A 17,218-nucleotide genomic window follows, 5' to 3' on the forward strand; every position below is an offset into this window, starting at 1 on the left:
ACAACCACTACTAGGCCACCATCCTCGTGCCTCCTGGGCACTGGCTTGTGCGCCACCATTTTTGAGCACACTCACGGAGCTTCTTAGACTTGGGCCTGCACTGGCTCACCCGCCTCCCTCCCTCCACTAAATGTTGTTTATCAACAATATCGAAGAGTTCCCTGAACACAGGGTGCTACTGTCATCTGTGAACAGTCGCCAGACCTTTTCCTCTGCCCGAGGCACTCCCTGTCCCTACACCTACCTGGCAGGGTTGTGACTGTCTCTCCTGACACTGCAGATGACCCTCGGCCAGTCCCTTTGTTTCAGACAAGCAGTCATTACTTCCCCCAGGCTCCTCTCTCATGCTGGCCAGTGCTTTCTGTTTACTTTCCTGTCTAGACCCCAAAACCTTGAAAAGCACAAAACACAGCTTATCCAGCCACGATACTGAGTGCCTGCCACAGTGTTACACATAAAAGAGGCACAGTGATCTCTGAGAGAAGGAATAAACAGATGTGGGAGGAGACGCATTCATTCCTGTGCATTGGAGTTACACAGAGCTTGCTATTTTGCCATGGTTTCCACTTGTGTCTCTCCCACCTCAACACAGACAGTGCTCTGGCTCGAGCCACCGCCGGATCATTTATCTCTCTTTCATGCTTCTTTAGCACAAGAGCAGTGCATATGCTGCTTCCTTCCAGACAGTTGTCACCTCCTCCACAGCCTCGGGGCTGCTCACAGGACTGCTGGACGCTTCCCTACCAAAGGCTGCTTTGCCACGGGAGAGGGATGAGTACTGAGAAACGTGGAAGACAGGATGGGGAGTGGTGGGGAGAGGAGGACCCACCCAGAAGGAGGCAGAGTGAACACACATCTACGTGCTCAAGGCTAGATAGTCACGGTCCAACTCAGCACGGCCGAGGCAGTGCAGGCTCCCCCATCATTAACGCAGTGACCTGAAAGTCTTTAAATAGAAGCTTTACTCTAGTGAAGTTTTATTTATTTCCTGTAAAAACTGGCTCTTCAAAAACACAACCACTTAACCAACTGGTGTAATAAATAAAAGCTAGCCCTCATGTCGGTGGCCCCACCACTCTACCAAATAACAAAGCACAACATCAAGGCTATAAATAAGCAAATCCTCTCACTAATCAAAAAGGTTAAGCAATGTCCTGACATCTTTATAGACCTGAGCTGGCTACCAGCACTGGGTCACTATGGAATCATATGCACAAGAGAGTAGAAAATTGGTGAAAAAAAAATTCAGTCCACAAAGTGCAGGCATCTGCAGACCCATGTCCCAGGTCGAATCATGTCTTCAACACAGCCAACCACCTACTGATTCCTTCAGTAGGTGACTGTAAATCATATGTAATTGATGGCTCCTTCCCAATTCCATATCAAAGATTTAATAAACCAGCATAGTTCATAAACCTAGGAGACTATTGGGCTCATAAATGTTCTTAGAAAGCATACACTCCAACCTGTAACTCTACAAACTGAGACCAAAATGGGGCTGGTTAATTGTCCTCAGTCACTCAATGGGTAGCTAGAATTAATTCGGATCTTCTGAAACAGGGATTTATTATTAAGTCATAATGCATACCCAAAGCACATGGATTGCTAAAGCAGAACACACAGTCTGTGCATGCACATACAGATATCACTACTGGCTGTGAGATAACTTGAAATAACTATCATTAATGCAATTTAATGAATTGCATAAAAAATACCTTTAGGAGCCGGGCGGTGGTGGCACACGCCTTTAATCCCAGCACTTGGGAGGCAGAGGCAGGCGGATCTCTGTGAGTTCGAGACCAGCCTGGTCTACAGAGCTAGTTCCAGGACAGGCTCCAAAACCACAGAGAAACCCTGTCTTGAAAAACCAAAAAAAAAAAAAAAAATACCTTTAGGAGACTGTCTCAGCAGCTAGGGGCACTCCCAACATGTTTCCTGATACCCTCATCTTCTACTTGTGACATTTGCTTTGCATGTTTCTTCTAAATGTTGCTCGAGAAAGCAAAAGGTAGAAATCTTGTTAGTGATGCTCCAGGATGCCCCAGGAGGGCCTATGGAATAGTCTGATGAAATGAAAATCTTTTCCTTTGGAAGTGGGATGGAAAGGGCGCCCTCTTGTGTTACCTCAGTGGAATAGGCTCTTCTGCCTGAAAATCCCCCATGTTAAAGCATAAGCGAGGGGCTCAAAAGATAAATATTCACCTTGGCACACTCAAGGCTCTGCAGGTTGCATGTATGTGCTAAGGAAAATCCAAAGCCAAATATGAATATCTACCCGGAATATTTTATTCCTGACTCTCACGCATTCAGCAGGACGATTCATCATCACCCCCACCCAGAGTACACAGAAACTGAAATCAAGAATTAAAAAAGGAGAAACTTTTTAATTCGAGAATTAAAAAGGCTAGTGAGATGGGAAGAGTCAGGCAGATAAAGGTGACCGCTGCCAAGTCCGATGGCCAGAGTTTGATTCCCCAAAACTCACATGGTGGAATGAGAGAGGAAGTTCTTACAAGTTGGCTTCTGACTTCTCCACACATCAAAGTAAATGTGATTAAAAGGGGATGCAGTGAGGGGCATGGAAGGACATAGGCTTGATATGAAAGGAGAAATGCGGGGAAATGGTGCGTGTGTGTGTGTTCATCTCTGTGTGTATCTCTGTGTGTGTATCTGTATGTGTGTATCTCTGTGCGCATCTGTGTGTGTGTATCTCTGTGTGTATATCTCTGTGTGTATCTCTGTGTATGTATCTGTATGTGTATATCTCTGTGTGCATCTGTGCGTACATGTGTGTGTATCTCTGTGTGTAAATCTCTGTGTGTATCTCTGTGTGTGTATCTGTATGTGTATATCTGTGTGTGTGTGTGTGAACTTCTAGCTAGGGAGGGTGGGCAATGCAGAGAGAGAGAGAGAGAGGAAAGAGGCATAAATAACACGAAGGATATTTAGAAAATGTCATAGAAAAACTTTTTGTGTTACTCTCTCTGTTTCACACACATGCACGTGCACACGTGCATGCACACACACACACATTCAGTGTGCTAATTGTCCTCTAGAGCCATATACTAACAAAAACCCCAGAGCCAGACATGGGGAGCCTTTCTTTAAGCTGTTAGTCAGTGTCCTTAGTTTGCTTTTTATTGCAGTGATAAAAAAACATTTCAACCAAAAGCAACTTGGGGAGGAGAGGGTTTGCAGTCTTACAACACCCAGGCCACAATCTGTCAAAGCGGGAAGTCAGAACAGGAACTCAAGCAGAAATCTGGAGGCAGGAACCTGAGCAGAGACCACGGAGGAGTGATCTTTACTGCCTTGCTCCTGGCGGTTTTCTCAGTCTGCATTCTTATAGAACCCAGGACCACCATCCCAACTCCACTCCTGGGGGAGCACCTCCCACAGTGAGTTGAACCCTCCTACACCAATCTAGAAAATGCTCCACAGACATGTCCACAGGCCAACCTGAAGAAGGCAATTCCTCAACCGAGTTCCCTGTTCACAGATGACTCTAGCTTCGGTCAAGTCAGGGTGGGGGAGTTCAGGGGAGGCATTCCAGCATTCAGAGGAGTCCAAAAGATGCCCAAACAAGTTAAGCTATTGCCACTACCTTTGGTTGCCTCCAAAAACTTGAAGATAAAACCTTATTGCCGAAGACACCACAAAATTTGGACACGGGACTTGGTAGAACCAAGCTGGAACTTATCTGAAAGTCTCCTCCCTGAGCACTAACTCTTATAGGAGCTGAAGTTGCTGTGTGAGCTACCAAGGGAGAAAAGCAGTTAATAGCTGTACCCAGCTGTAAAGATTGTGAACTATAAAAATGGCCAGCACAGCAAGACATCCTCAAGGGTGCAATAGTGGCATTTACATCTTGGGGATAACCAGTGGCTGTTTAATTGGACTATGGACCAACTCAATAATATGGAATTTATGCATAATGCTGTCAAAGCTACCCCCAGCTACCTGTGAATCAGAGGCCGTGCACTCTAGAGGGTCCTAGGGTTCTAGGTTGCTCATTTAGTTACTGTCCCTAACTAACATTTTCCTAAACCAGCATAATTTCTCACTGTATTCTAAATATTTATCCTCACAGTCGCAGTGGCTTTATAAGAATCCATAAGTGGTGAAAGCACAGAGAACAAATTTGTATGGAGTGCCCAGCCCCATTTGGCACGGCTATAACACAGCTCCCACATCAAAGGGTCAGGGGACATCAGAGAAGAGGGGATGGAATACTGTAAGAGCCAGAGGACCAGGATGTGAGAGAATGGTTTCTGTGTAGACAGAGATGCTGCACCCATGAAGACCTGGAAAATGACAATTGATGTGCCAACATGGACAGGGAAAAAAATATCACGAACCCCCTCTCTGATGTGGGAGGTCCTTCTGTACATGTGTGACTTTTATTGGTTAAAGAATAAAACTGCTTTGACTTATGGCAGGGCAGAATATACCTAGGCTGGAAGAGATATAGAGAGAGTAGGTGGAGTCAGGGAATGTAGAGACAAACACCCCGGAAACTTATTAGTAAGCCACAGCCTGTGGTGATACACAGATTAATAGAAATGAGTTAATTTAAGATGTAAGAGTTAATTAATAAGAAGACTGAGCTAATTAGTCAAACAGTATTGCAATGAATATAGTTTCTGTGTGATTATTTGGGTCTGGCAGCTGGGAAATGAACAAGCATTCATTTCTGTCCACACCACTCCTTGCTGTTCAGTTTAGTTACTGTCCCTTGTCCTCTGACCACAAAAACCAGACAACAGATTCAGTAAGTGGTTCATATTCTGGGCGGGTGTGTAGTAACAACACAAAATAATGACCTTCTACACTAATGCATACACACATAGATGAAGTTGCCGTAGGAAAAACGTTGAAACTTTATACGTATAAAAGTAAGTTTTATTTTAGCATATATCTATGCCATGATTGCACTCTCGGTGATTATTAGAACAAATTAAGAATGACATTTCTAAGCATGACTTTGAACAGAAATGTGATGGTAAGAAGCACAACCCAGATCGCCATAAATGAAGCACAATTCCAGTTCCATGGAGTCACCATTTCCTCAAGAGGTTCTCTTGTGATTTGCTGTCCTATCGCTCCTCTCTGAATAAAGCCATGCTATCAAATCCCACAGACTTTCCCAGCCACCAAGACTGCTCACTCTTCCGGTCCCATAGTCCTCGGTGACTCCAGAAGTCACCACCCTTACTCACCATGTCCCGCACTTAATTGAAAACTCCAGGCTTTTCTCTGCAGCGTGTGCGTGTGTGTGTGTGTGTGTGTGTGTGTGTGTGTGTTGGCGCTGTTGTATAGTATGTGGCGTGTGTGCTGCATGCACATTAATGTGCAGGCAAGCACACACTCTGATGTTCCAAACAGGACTTTTGGTGTCTTTTTGCTCTGAGACAAGGTCCCTTACAGAGCAGGAAGCTCACACTCTTGCCTGGGCTATCTGGCCAGAGAGATCTCAGGAACCACCTTTCTGCCCCTCAGTTCTGGGCTTGGCGGCAGGTGTAGCTATGCCCAACTTGTATGTGCATGCTGGGGATTTGAACTCAGGTCCTGTCTTTTCTGAAGACCTAGCCATTTCTCCAGTCTTTAACCAGACTTTTTTTGTTTTTTTAATCAGAGAAGAAGTCTTATTTTTATACTACTACTTTATTAATAAATATTTTAGCACATAGCAGTTTTTTTTCCGCACACAAAGAATGCCCACAGACTTCATTTGCAGGTAATTAACTCACAGGAATAAAGAACTGTCAATATGTCCACACAGTTAATTTGACAATGGCTCAGAATGAGGAGCTGAACCCTTCCCCTTGCCGGGCTGCCTTCCTCCATTTCCCAAAGCTTTGGGCCCAATCAGACAGTCTTGAGAATTTTAGATGATGTTTCATTAGCATATTGAAACTCCCGCAGACAGGTTGGCACCTCGGAGCTCAGGGAGCCCTCTGTGAGGCAGCAGTGAGGCGGTCTCATTGCCATTGGCCTTGGGCTGCTTATTGATGCCATGACAGGCATGCGTTTGTGCCCAAAGCAGGACTAACCGAACAGCCTCCTATAGCCAACGTGAGCATCCTTGAGCTGGGGAAAAGAGCATTTAGGAGAAGCGAGGGTGCAACTTTGTCAATAAAATACACGCCATAAGCCTTAAGCACCAAGACTTCTGAACCCGGATTTAATGAAAAGCCGGTGCTTCCGTTTTCCTTTGGGGAGGGCCGGTTACATTCTTTCGCTGTTGTTCTTACAATAATGTGCTCACGGTTTGTGAGATTAACTCAGTTATGGCTCTCTGAGCTGCCTTTTACTGGACCTCGAGAGTTGTCACGTTCACACCTTGTTAGCCGCCTTTTATTTTTAGTTAATGAATCAGCCAGTGCTGAGGATAGACGCCGGGTCTCATGCGCGGTAGGTGTTGGTCCCATGGCTGAGCTACACGCCAGGCCCCGTGTGGCCCAGTTTTAGAGCCGTAGGACTGTCAACGGAGCATAAAATAGCCCCAACTCGCTTGCTTTTCTTCAACAGCTTGAAAGGGACTCAAATACACGATCCGAAGCCACCGCATCTGTACCCCTTCACTCTTGCTCCCCGGTCCTATTCGGCATCTGCAGGGATGGCCCTCCCTTAACCTCCCTGGGTGACGTCACATCCTGTTCCCGTAGTTATAAATCTGCTCTTCTCTCACTAACAGCTCAGGGCTATTTAATTCCGTTTCTCTGTTCCCTGTAGCTGCCCCTCCCCTCCAGCATCTTATTTTTTTTTTTCTACTATTTCCCCAGTTTCTGTCCTGTGAAAACTCAAGGATGCTGGGCTACGCGCTTAGCTCCGTCAAACGCTACAGGTCTAATGTACGGCTCTGGGTTGAATCCTAAATTCTGCAAAAGCAACAAGTAAACAAGCAGGCAGATGTGTGTGGTAGACTCCTAGGAAGCAGGGAAGAGTGTCTCAATACGGAAGCAAAGAGACAAAAACATTAGACTCTCCTTGGTGAAACCGGATGTGGGAGGAACGGGGGAGACTTAGCTGTAGTCGCTGTCACACCTAAGCATATACTAATATGCAAAGCAATTGATAAGTGGAAGCAGACAAGATAGTAGTGGCATTGCAGATATAATACATGCCAATGGAGAGGCCACCTTAAAAGAAAGGGTGCTCAAAGAAGTCAGAAATCCCCTCTGCAGACTCAGCTCCCTGTGTGTCTAGAGAGGAAGCCATTTCTGAGCGCTCAGCCTCAAGGTTAGAAGGCCTGGAGAGATTATTCCATGCTTCTAGATGGAAGCGCCCTCCCCCTCCTCCAAAGATCGGCTGTTGAAAACTACCCTAAGTTTAGATCCTGGGGTTCTAGTCCACCGGCCAGATTTGCAAGTTTCTCTGCAGAAACTCAGGGTGTGGCTGGGGATGAGCTGTAGCTGGGACCTTCAGTCTGCATCCCTTAAGCCCCAGTGTGCAGGGGAAGGTCAGAGATGCTGCACTTACCACATAATCAGAGGAGCAAATGAGGCCTCCTGAGATCCTGGCCATCCAGCAGCCTTTGCCCTCCTCACAAGGCTCTCTCTCAAGTGAGGAGTGCCAGGTAGCTCTCCGCTATCTCCACCTACTTCTCCCTCAAAGACTCCAGGGCTCTCACAGGGTCCACTCACAGTATCTTCCTTCCCAAGTATAAGGGGGAAATTGAAAATTCAAGAAGCAGGCTTTTTACACAACTTTGTCTTTTTAATTAATGAAGGGCAGAACCAACAGAAACCTCCTGAATACTCCCCCCGCCCCCAGAGAAGCTTAACACGTGTCTTAGCATCCTTTAATTTCCTGCCGTTTTTCTTAACTAAGTCTTAAGTTTCTCCTTTGAAGTGAGACTAATATATCACCAAAGAGGGTAACTTGAGCTGGCAAACTTTACCAAAAACCAACCAACCAACCACCAACTACTCAACAACAGAGGTAATGAGACTTTACATCTCCCCCTCTCTCCTCCTCTCCTTCCCCTCCTCTCCTCATCTTCCTCTTCATCAGGTGCCCTGAGCATCTCCCCTAGTTCTTCGGTCACGTAGGCACTTTCTCTGATGTTACCTGCTGTTTGGTTGGACGCTTCACCCGAGTCCACTGACATCCTTATACCCAAAGAGTCTGGACTGCTTGGGTTGGGGCTGCACCCCAGCCCCTGGCATCCATATACCTAAGGAGTCGGAAATGTTTGGGTGGAGGGTTCCATTCCAATCCCCCTTCCCTGGGAGTTGCCTCAGTCCAGATTCCGCCTTTTAGAAAGCCTGCTAAACGGTGACCCCTCCCCGCAGAAAGACTCAAGGCCCCTCCCACAGGGTATTTAAACTGCCCTCCCAGAGAACAAACATGTAGTCTTTCCAGTCTTCCTTCCCCTGCCACCCGACAGTGCTTGGCATCCTTTAAACCTGGGTCTTTTCTACTCGGTTTGATTTGGTCTGATTTGGATTATTACGTCGGCGGAGAGGCTTATTAGGCTTTAAAAACTTTTCAGCTGCTCCTGTTATTGGGCGGCCCGCACCTTGTTCTCACCGCCTTGCTCTCCCAGGAACACGGGTGTGTTTTGATTTATCCCGAACTTAGAAGCATTTTAATTCAGTCGGTAAAGACAGCCACGTTTCCAGACTGAAGCAAACAGCTCCACAGCGGCAGTACACCCACGGAACTGCGGGACTTCCACGGCGCTGAGTTGACGCCATTGTTCCGGCATGGCTTCTTTTTTTCTCAACTTCTCGAAATTGCCCTTATTACAGCACACGGAGATTGATTTTTGTTGCGCACAATTATATAAGGCATGCTCATCAACTTTGAAAAGTCCTGATATTTCATAAATAAGAAGGCCAAACAAAACATCTAGCTATCTGCCAGCCTATTAACTTTATAATATGTGTCAAGTTATTTTTGCCTGCAATTGGGAAGCACGCTGTAACACATCATTCGGTACAGCTTTTTGAAAACGTACGACAGTTTATTCATGGCAGCTTTGGAGGCTAAGAATCTAAGCTTAAAGCTACCAGCAGGTTCAGTGATGACTACTGCTTTTTCCTGGCAGAGCCTCTTCCCAGGTGTCCTCTCAAGGTGACATGCACAGCTCACAAAAGGCTCCTCGGGTTCTCTGCATTGGTGAGAACAGGAAGCTGAAAGAGTGCTGTATAATCATGATCGCCAATGTTCCCTGGAGGCCCGCGGTGCCCAAAAGCTGGTCCCTAGTGGGTTCTTAGTCGGAGGCACTGGAAACCCTGAGTGGTTAGTGAGGCCTGACGGGAGCCGTTTGGTTGTCCTGGACACCCCACAGAGGTAGGTATCTCTTTTTGTAGGTTCCCTTCTCTAGATTAAACACCAGCCTGGCTCCTTCCCTGCCCTGAGGGGCGGACCTGCTCTAACCACATCCTCAACTGTAGTTAGCTGCCTCATTGGAGGTCCAAAAACAGCAGAACCAAGCAACCATGGGCTGAAGCCTCCAACCCTGGGGACCTTTTCTCTTTTTAAAATGACACTCCCGTTATTTTGTTAGGGCAACAGAAAGATGACTAACAGAAAGGAGAGAACGTACAAGCAGAGCCTTTCTCCACAACCTCATTAGAGCCGCATGGGGTGGGGGCAGGGGTCAGAAGACACATAAGGAACAGACATAAAGCAGGTGTTTGAGAGAGCAGAACTCTGAAAAGGATCAACAAAAGACGTGCCATTTCCTCGGCTTGTGTGTACTTGGTTCCTGAATTTTGCATTTTAATAAACTGAGCTCTAAAATTAGCTTTTGCCAACATCGGCTGGGTAGTGTGTGTGGGGAGGTATTCCTTCAACCACGGGGGACCCAGCAAAGCCTCTGGATTTTAACAACAATACTGTATATGATAGAAATAGCCAGGATATTTCCTCCAGCCACACCTAAGGAGACTGGCTGAACATTGTCCAGTTTGTGAACAGTCAATGGCTGGACTTGGCAGTTACTCATCACAGCTAAGGCTCTGATCAAGGTGGAGCCCACAGATGCTGCGTGGACAGGACTGGTGGGAGGCAGGTAGACGTGCACTTACAGGATCCCATGCAACACTGGCAGATACAGAAAGCAAGAGCATTATGTTTTTAAAAAATTGGCAGTACAGATGGTTTAAAGGGCCTTACCATCCAGGAGCACACGCTTGAGGCAGGAGAATGGAGAGTTTGAGATGATCTTGGTGTACACAGAGGGAACCTGCCTCAAAAGTCAAAACAAAAGAAAACACTAGCAGCCCTCTCCACTCCCACACATCCGATAATGAAGCAGTCATCTGGATACAGAGTTCCTCTGGAGTGGGGTGGAACGCCTCTGTTACCCTTGACATCACAGGGAAGCAGGAACAGGCAAAGACACCTACTTGTGAGCTATGGGCTGGGGACAGGACTTTGTCTACAGCTACTCCAAAGACAAAAGACAATTTTTTAATTAGAAACAAGAGATCCAAAGTGGGAAGAAGAGATGTCAGGAGGAAGTTTGGGTGCACACATGGCAGGGTAGCTTTGTTAGCATCACACCAGGGCGTGACTGCGGCCATCTCTGAAAGACACTGGGGCATGGCTGTATGAAACCAGAGTCCAGAACTCGTTCTCTCAGACAGGGCTGAGTCTTTTGCTTTTGCTTACCCAAGACACATCAGGTTTTTCTTCACTTGCCCTGTTCAATCCCTCTGGAGTCTCTGAGACAGATGGATTTCCCTATCTCTAAGCCATGGCAGGCAGTCCTGGTGGAGTCACAAGATTCAGTGCAGCCACTGATGCCACCCTGCCCCGCCCCCAGCTTTAGTTCTGCTTGCTTCTAGTGGCTGTCAGTTCACTGATGATCAGGACGTTGACAATATGCTGACGGAACAGCACGACGCTATACAACTGGGACACAGCTACTCCAGGGTTCTGGGGGTGGGGACTGTTGTTCTGCAAAGTGGTTTTGCCTTTCTTGGAACACCGTAGAAACTTTTGTAAACATGAAATGTTTGTGGTTTTATTTTTCCATTAAAATTAATGCAAAGTGACTTCAGTCATAGAAAATTCATATAGCCTGATTTATAGTTTCAATTACAAAAATAAAATCCAGATGCCAGTGTTTTTTTACTGTCTGTTTTTCTCAGTGCTTTAACCTACTGTGGCAGTGCACAGCCCTGGGGAATGGCGAAGTGCCTGGGAAAACAAGAGCAGTAGGAACCACCAGGGGGCGCACACCACCAAACCACAAGCAGAGTGGCCCCCCCGAGAGGCTGGGTGGTTGTGCTTTTTGCATTTTATTAAAGTTTTATTTGACATTCCAAAACCTACCAAGTATTGCAAGCCATTGAGTTTAGGACTGACTGTCTTCCTCACCATGCTGAATTTCCCCAACTACACTCTAGTCAATATTTTCGCTGATATTAAATATCACCTGACATAACACTGAGTTTGCTTTGCTCATTGTAGCCAAACAACTCAAACCGAACACATTTATTTAGTCTTTGTTTTCGAATTTAAACTGCTCATTTCCTCAAATTGTTATCGAAAGATTTGGTCAGTCAAGTGATAAATGTCAAATATAATGAAACACTGTTGCAAGCTCTCTACCCTTTCACTGGTAAAGGAATGATCTATGTGAAAGCAAATTGAGCTCATTAGCAACGTGTAATTCAGCTATTATCACTTGAAATGAAATGACACAGATAGCACTTCTGTTTGGAAAGTTATGTGGGAATTGATCTCCATGATCAATTTCACATATTCCTTTTAGAATTTTATCTATTAGCAGTTGGGCAATAAACTACAAACAGGAACCAGTGCCAGACAGTCGGCTACAAACACTGGCAAGTTCAAACCCCAAAGCTGCATTGAAGATGATATGCCTTTTCAATGCCCACATTTTTCTTTCCCCCGGCTATTGATTGTGCAGCACAGAAGCAATTTAGTTGCTTTTAAGCAGGCCTAATATATATGAATCCAAAGTTGTAATTCAGGTAAATTAAGGACTCGAGGGGGTGAGTGCAGGGACGATGTACTGTGGACTTTGGGACTGGGAATGGACCTCAATGGCAAAGTGCGTGCCTGCAAGAGGACTGGGTTAATTCCTTGGCAATGCACACCCCAAAGAAATAAAAAAAGAAAGAAAAGCAAGTCATTCCTGCTCTCCTAGCTTATTCCAGAAGAAAGCCTGCTGCCATTTGCCCAGCTCCCCAAGGAAGTCATGCAAGAAAGAGTCTGACTGCAGTGCTGGCTGCCTTGCCCACGTCACCCTCTGAAGATCTGAGATTGGTATAGAGGGACAGAGACAGGTAAGAACAGGTCTCTCAAAGGTTGGATAGATGCCATCACATCAACGAAGAGCTGGGTTGGCGTAGGTCAGGAGAGGCAGAGGTTGTTCATTTCTGCAAAAGACCCACCCAAGGCACCCGAGGGAACCTGAACATCAATATCTATGCAGGAGCTTGCTTAGGGTGGCCGCTGCAATTTCTTCCGAAAAAAAAATGATAACTCATTTTTTCATTTATTTTGGCAAACCATTGATTAGGAAGCAATGTGAGTGCCAGCGTTAGAAGAACAGCACCCTCGTTAGGTTCAGAGCACATTCTCCAGAGTCCTTTGAGAGCAGATGTGTTGGAACTAGTCCTATTCCGTCTATTCATCACCATAGAACAAGTCTTACAAAACCTTTTATATTCTAGGTTTCTTGTGTTTGTTATGTTTGCAATTCAACGGGCAGGAACCAGTGGAACCAGAATTAATAGGATGTCATGGGTATAAGCGAGTGCCTATTTTACCCCCTAAATACTAATTATTACAGGATGTCTGCTTTCTTTTTATTGCAAATTCAATTCGTCAAGTTCCAGTGTAAAAAAAAAAATCAATTCTAGTGATTCATCCCCGTAATGATATATGCCCAGTAATACATGGGCCAAAGTTAACAATACTTACTGAGATTCATTCGATGCCATTCTGGGGCATACCACGATCTCATCTTCACAGTGACTCTGCTCTGGAGGTGAAGACATAAAGAGTCTTCTTTGACTTTCATTTGTTTTTTCTTTTAATTGAAGTGTCCTTGAGAAAGACCTAAACTTCATCCTCATTTTTGTCAGTCTTAGGAAAGTGAATCAAACAGGTTACACACAAAATCTCCCCCAGGTTTCTCACATGTGTGCCTCCTTTTAGGGACCATTAGGATGATGTTGAAGTCCTTTAGTGAGTCTCAGAAGCTCATGCATTTAAGCAGAGCCTTACCCCACACCCCTGAGCATCGTATTTCAGTCTTCCCACTAAGCTGCAGCATGGCTTATTGCTGAGAAGGTGAACATTTAATCCCAGACTGGTAAAAACAGCTCTGGACAACATGGACCCAGCCCCACGTTCAGGGTTTGAAGACTGAAGTGCCCAGTGGTGAGGATTATGCACGCCTTCCTGTTTTCTTGTCTTCCTGCAAAAATCTGAAAAGAGAATTGCTTCTCTCTTCGCTGTAGGAGTTCCTTTAGAGCAGAGGGAGCTGGGACTCCTCCCCAATTCAGGGTTCCTCGATGGCCTTGTCCTTTGAGAAATACCGGGAATTTTTGATGAAACTCTTGCTGTATTGGCCTTGAATTGGCTTCCCTGGTTCCCTCCTGGGATGCTCTCATAAGAAGGCAGGGGATGTTGTGAGCATCTTCGGATCTGTAATTGGAGCCTGCATCACAAAGAAGCAGATTGTGCAGCTGTTGACTACAGAGGGCAGCAACACCTGCTTTCACCATTTGCTTGAAAGAGGCTGTAACAATCCCAGATGAAGAGGGCCGGTCAGGGATTTAAACTGCAGTCCACTTCTAATGTAGTGTAATTAGATGTTAATGTGTCCACACCTTGCCAATTGGGTGGAGAGAATTATACTTAGACACATTATGTGCTCCTCATCCAAATGATCATGCTAATCTGCTTTGCTCACTTTGCATGGTTATATAGCAGGGGGCAAGAGATCTGGGACCCCAGCAGGTCAGCGGCTATTACCTCACGACTCTGTACACATTTGTAGACCATAAACTTGGTCCATTAGTTTCTCAAAGACAAGAAAGTTTCCTTGGAGCCGACGTTGCTAAAGCAATAAAAATGATGTCACCATTCTTGAAGAACATGCTGCATTTAGAGTCAAATGAAACCCTTCACGCACATGTGCACAGCAGACAGATGGTGGTAGGAGGGAGCCGGCGTTGAAAGGGGTCCTTTACCCACTCAAAGCCTCTTGTCAACACTTCCTTTAACTGTGATAAATTCTGTCCTCTCACCTGAGAAGGTGACATTTCCTCGCAAATAAGCCTGGGAAGTCTCCTGGAACAGTAGCGCTCTCTGAGACTTTTCCCATAATGACCAGCAGCCGAAAGCAAGTCATTACAAGCTCGTCCATCCATCGGGAGATCCAGGCTACTGTTTCAGAAATCAGCTGAGAACTTGGGGTCTGCTCAGAGGAACCCTTCAGGGAGGAGGAGAAAGATGTGCTGATCCGGCTGCTGCAGCTCCTCTGGAATTAGAAGGTTCGTGAATAAACACAGGTGTTGGCAGTGGCGAATTAAGCATCTGTGAACATCCTTCTTGACTGTAGTGACCTGGTCGCTACGAGTGGCAGCTACTTCTGCTCACTCAGGCACCCCGGAAGTCGAAACAAATATCAGTGCGACACAGACAAGCTTGTTTGCCATCCTATCCCATGATTGCCACAGTTCTCCATGGCCACCATCTCAATTGATTTTCCCCTTTGAAGATCTTTTTTTTTTTTTCAATAAGACATTGTTGTAAAGGTATCCATAGTAAAAGGTAAGGGTCACAGTTTACAATTTAACTCAGACAATCAAATGAAACTCTCAATAAAAGCACCTTGTAAAATTGGGGAAAAAAAGAAAGACACTTTTCAAAATTCTATATCATCGCCAGGCACATGTCTAGATTTAAGTCAAAATATTTGTTCTCATAAATCAGAGCCCTATTAGTGCTGATGATAGAGTCTTATATACCAGGAAGACAAGGGGAGGGGGCAGGAGGAGGAAGAAGAGGAGGATGAATAGGAGAAAGTGGAGATGTGGAACAAGAGGCCAGAGGAGGAAGTGATGGTGGGGAGGTTGGGGGGGGGGATACACTGTTCTTTCCGTGTCTATTGGACATTTGGGGACAAATGAAAATAAGTATATATTTCACTTGGTCGAAAATCCCATCTATAAGCATGTAAGCTGAATAGAATCCCTAGGTGGACAGTTGAAGTGCAGAACATGTAAATAAACACACAAACGTCATCATCATCACCACCAAGAAAAGCCACGAGGCTGATGAAGCGGAGGGAAGATGCCCTTACTCAGCCTGACGGTCTGAAAGGAGTAGAGGGGATGAGCGTTGCACTAGAGAACCAATTTACACTGTGCTGTGAGCTTTTAACAGCATTTCTTCATTAACAATGGATTTATTTTTTATTTTTTTTTATTTTTATTTTTTATGTTTTTTGGTTTTTCGAGACAGAGCATCACTCTGGGATGGTAAGTCTCGCCCTGCATGCCCCGCCCCCAGCAGATCCTGGTATTTGCATTGTTCCTGCCTTGCTTTCAGGCTGGCTCCCAGAAATGCAATGCAGGTATGTGTGGACGTGTCCTCTCTTTCACCTTTCCAATTTTCTGCTGTGCTGATTGGAGCAGGGAGCTGTCAGATCTTCCCAAAGATAGCAACTCTGGTCCAGGAAGTTTGGAATTTTTTTCGAATAAATAGCTCACCCTATCTGAAACAGCCTAACACATTAAAAAAGGGAACCCTGGAGAAAGACATTATAGCGTGCCTTGGAGGCTGGTGCTGCCAGAGGTCAGACAGCTGTAGACAGTGGCATACCTGCAGCAGGGGTGGGTCTCCATCAGCCCTACCCTGCCCTGTGCACTCTAGGCCTTTGAAGACTTAGAAGAGCTTATATGTGGAGGAGTCATTCTTTAGGCCTTCAATTTTGGGGGTCAGAGGGTCACAGGAACCCTGTTCTCAACCAACCAGATATCTGCATTTTTAAAGGAGATGCAGCTGGTGGGCCCTGAAAGGAGCTGCTGTTGTTGGAGTGTGTGCATGTGTGTGTGTTTGCACGTTGCTGGAAATGGAACCAAGGCTTTGCACATACTAGGCTATATTTTAATATTTTGTGATTTTGGTATGTCCTTCTAGTCCAATACTTGTTATTTTTAGCAATTATTAATTAACATAAGGTCTGTCATCCGACTCTACGTCTTCATTTAAAGGAAAGAGAAGTAACTGAAAACCCTTAGGAGGACCTCAACAATGCTATGGGGAGCACCAGAGATGACCACTCAGGCACAGTCTATGGCCAACTGAAAATCTTGATTCCAATGGGCTGGGTTTACACTCAGGTATTTGAGACCCAAGTGTAGAGCAGAGAATTTAGAGTCAGGGGTCTTTAAGGGCAAAAATCACATTCTGGTATCTCACTTAGCAGCTTCAGTGGGAGTGTGTGCACAAGCAAGCAGTTTAACAGAAGCTGAGGTAAGCAGCTGGAGGGGGAGGTTTGCGTAAGCAAGCCTTTTAACAGAAGCTAAAGGTAAAGTTAGCTGGGGCATCTTGACCTTGGGTTTCTAGAAAAACAATGGGTACTTTTCTTCAGGATTCTTCATCAAGGAGATCAAATTCTAGTTAAATCTGAAATGACTTCAAGAAGAAGACAAGGGGCTGGAGAGATGGTTCAGAGGTTAAGAGCATTGCCTGCTCTTCCAAAGGTCCTAAGTTCAATTCCCAGCAACCACATGGTGGCTTACAACCATCTGTAATGAGGTCTGGTGCCCTCTTCTGGCCTTTGGGCATACACAAAGACAGAATACTATATACAAAATAAATAAAAAATAAAATAAAATAAAAAAGAAGAAGACAAGATGGAAGAATTTCTGCACTGTCATGCCCTGTTAGAATTGGAACTATTAGTGGTATTTCTTACCTTAGTTAGGAGAAAGGTTAATGTTTAGTGAAATCACTTCGAAAGCAGATGGGCCTCACATGTAGTGTTAGGCAGCGCTACACCACTGTGACAAAACACCTGGGTCTTGAGGAGGCCCAACATTGTGGGGGAGCTTGCTGGAGAGCTCCTGAAAGGGGAGAGGAAGGGGAGAAGAGGGGACAGGAAGATGGAGGGACGGGAGAGGGAGAGAGGGGAGGAGAAAGGGAAAGGGGAGTATAGAGGGAAGGGAGAGAGAAGGACATAGAAACAAAGGGAGGGAGGGAGAGAGGGGGA

Source organism: Chionomys nivalis, chromosome 20 (genome assembly GCF_950005125.1).
Source record: "Chionomys nivalis chromosome 20, mChiNiv1.1, whole genome shotgun sequence".
NCBI lineage: Eukaryota > Metazoa > Chordata > Mammalia > Rodentia > Cricetidae > Chionomys > Chionomys nivalis.